Source organism: Schistocerca gregaria, chromosome 1 (assembly GCF_023897955.1).
Source record: "Schistocerca gregaria isolate iqSchGreg1 chromosome 1, iqSchGreg1.2, whole genome shotgun sequence".
Lineage (NCBI taxonomy): Eukaryota > Metazoa > Arthropoda > Insecta > Orthoptera > Acrididae > Schistocerca > Schistocerca gregaria.
Window position 1 is genome coordinate 993,681,076 of NC_064920.1, and position 3,715 is coordinate 993,684,790.

Below are 3,715 nucleotides of genomic sequence, written 5' to 3' on the forward strand. Positions count from 1 at the left end.
CTTTGTCATGCTATGGATTGCTGAAGAAAAAATATAGGAGGTCCATTTAAAAAAACATAAGTTTGTGTTAAAAAACATATATGCTTTCGTTTCAGAATGTTTCTAAACATGTACATTCATGGGCCCCAGCCCTACATTGATACCGGTGAAAATCGTTTTCCAATAGCCGTTATTGTTCCAGATATATTTTGGGTGGACAAGATAGCTGGGACACCCAGTATATTCTAAAATCCTGCTGCATATCGACGTTAACGATATGGGCCTGTCATTTAGTGGATTACTCCTACTACCTTTCTTGAATATTGGTGTGACCTGCAACTTTCCAGTCTTTGGGTACGGATCTTTCGTCGAGCGAACGGTTGTATATGATTGTTAAGTATGAAGCTAAAGCATCAGCATACTCTGAAAGGAACCTAATTGGTGTACAGTCTGGACCAGAAGACTTGCTTTTATTAAGTGATTTGAGTTGCTGCACTACTCCGAGGATATTTACTTCTATGTTACACATGTTGGCAGCTGTTCTCGAGTCGAATTCTGGAATATTTTCTTCATCTTCTTTTGTGAAGGCATTTTGGAAGGCTGTGTTTAGTAAATCTGCTTTGGCAGCACTGTCTTTGATAGTATCTCTATTGATATCGTGCAGAGATGGCATTGATTGTTTCTTGCCGTTAACATACTCCACATACGACCAGAATCTCTTTGAATTTTCTGCCAGGTTTCGAGACAAAGTTTCATTTTGGAAACTGTTATAGCCGTCTCACACAGAACTCCTTGCTAAGTTTCGAGCTTATGTAAAGGATCGCAAATCTTGGGGATTTTGCGTATCTTTAAATTTAGCATGTTTGTTTAATTGTTTCTGCAACAGTGTTCTAACCCTTTTTGTGTACCAAGGAGGATCAGCTCCGTCATTTGTTAGCTATTTGGTATAAACCTCTCAGTTGCTGCCGATACTATGTCTTTGAATTTAAGCCACATCTGGTCTACACTCATATTATTAATTTGAAATGAGTGGAGATTGTCTCTCAGGAAGGCATCAAATGAATTTTTATCTGCTTCTTTGAATAGGTATATTTTTCGCTTATTTTTCGAGGATTAGGGGATTACAATATTCAATATCACTACGACAACCCTGTGTTCACTAATCCCTATTTCGGTTTTGATGCTGGTTATTAACTCAGGATTATTTGTTGCTAACAGGTCAAGTATGTTTTCACAACCGTTTCATGTGGGCACATGAACTAACTGCTCGAAATAATTTTCAGAGAATGCGTTTAGCACAATTTTGGCTGATATTTTATGCGCAACTCCGGAATCAAACATGTATTTTCACCAACATATCAAGGGTAAACTAAAGTTACCACCAACTATTATCGTATTAATCAGTTACATGTTTGAAATCAAACTCAAGTTTCTTTGAACCTCTCAGCAACTGTATCATCTGAACTGGGAGGTCGGTAAAAGGATCCTATTATTATTGTATTCCAGTTACCAACAATGACCTCTGCTCATACTAACTCACAGGAAGCATCTACTTCAATTTTGCGACAAGTTTAACTACTTCTAACAGCAACAAACACGCCACTGCCAACCATGTTTAGCCTATCTTTTCGGAACACCATTAGGTTCTTCGCAAAAATTTCAGCTGAGCTTATATCCGGCTTTAGCCAGCTTTCAGTCCTTATAACGGTTTGAGCAACAGTGCTTTCTGTTACCACTTGGAGCTCTGGTACTTATCCAACACAGCTATGACAATTTACAAGTGTTATAAAAGTGGTTACTGTACCTATGTTCTTCCTGTGTTCAGCCTGCACCCTTTGTGACTGAAGCCCATCTTATGTTTTCCCGAAACCCTCTAACCTAAAAAAAACCGCCCAGTCCACGCCACACAGCCCCTGCTACCCATGTAGCCGCCTCCTGTGCTTAGTGGACACCTGACCTATTCATCGGTACCCGAAACCCAACCACCCTTTGGCACAAGGCGAGGAATCTACACAGTCGCAGAACCGTCTGAGCCTCTGATTCAGACCCTCCACTCGGCTCTGTACCCTTAATCGGTCCTGTCAACTATGCTGCAAATGGTCAGCTCTGCTGTCATCTTGCAAGCACGACTGGCAGCCTTTACAACTTCTGTTAGCCGCTCGAAACGAGAGAGAATCTCTTCTGATCCAAAGTGACACATATCATTGATACCGATGTGAGCAACCACCTGCAGTTGGCTGCTCCCTGTGCTCTTTGTGGCATCCAGGAGGACCCTTTGCACATCTGGATTTACTCCACCCAGTATGCACATGGAGTGCACATTGGTTTTCTTACCCTCCTTGTCAGCCAAGTCCCTAAGGGCCCCCATAAAGCACCTAACTTTGGTGCTCCCAAGTACCAATAGTCCCACCCTCTGCAATTGCCCGGATCTTGCAGGCTGAGTGGTTTCCTCTGAAACAGGACAGGTGACAGCATCCGGCTCAGTGACAGTGTCAGTCACAGACAGCACCTGGCATCTGTTTGTCCAACAAACCGGGGATGCCTTATGTGCGGCCACCTGGGAAGTCTTTAGCTGCCTGCCACCCTGGGGTGACCTTCCACTTGACCACAGGTGAGGGGTCAGCCTCAGTGCGAGCAGTAACTGGGTTGGCCACTGGTGAGGACCGATCAGAGGACTCTGATGTGCTTGACGTCCGTTGGATCCGTACGGCCGGCCCACAACAGTGGTGCCCATCCACTGCAGCCTCAAGCAGTGGTGCCCATCCACTGCAGCCTCAAGCTGTGTAACCAAAGCCATCACAGCCTGAAGCTGAGAGAGGAGTGTCACCAACCCGGCTCACATCCATACACAACATTCACATTCCTTGTCCATACCAAAGGCCATGGAAAACTAAACAATGCAGATAAACAGACTATTGGCACATGCTGCGCAACTCTAATGTAGACCCTGACAAAAACACACGAACTGTGTGTAGTAATCACAGATATTCAAGAACCTAACTACCGAAGCACTCAGGTGAAACTAAATAATTTGCCCTTGATAAGGAACTTGTAATATATCACAAAATCGGTTTACTTTCTGACGCAAATGAAAACGTGAGAACTTTGGCTATTAGATTTTAAATTTACACGCAGAAACTCAAGAAACTGAACTATTAAAGCACACCATTGATATAATAAAATTCACTCCTGGTTAGAAACTCGTAAATGTCATAAAAGTGTTTTACTTATACGTTGCTGCATCTGTCGCAGTCAACTACTACTGCTTGACTACCCTTTTATGGAAAGCCTATGGAGAGTGATGCAAGGTACATGGTAGCTTCGATCCATTATCTGAACCAGACTACAAAGGTAGAATGATTGTTTAACCGTACATTTAGTCCATTCTTAAATTTGTTAGGTGTAGCAAAAATGAGAATAAGAAATTCTCTAGGCATGGCAAAAATGAGAATAAGTTGACTGTTAATACTAAGTGAAACTAGCCACTATTAAACTGTTAAAAAATTGTGCAAATTCAATCCTATTATCATTACCTGTGAGACTTTCCCAAAAAATGCCCTCCCAAATCATTACTTGTCAAACATTTATTGCATCCAAGTACCCAACCACATTCCAGAGATCATAACGTTACTTCAGTAACCAAAATTTCAAGATTGTTTCTATCATATATCTTGTGTGCTAAATATTCTCTTGACCTTTCCAGTAGTGAGATTGGCTAGCATCGTAATCTTGGATT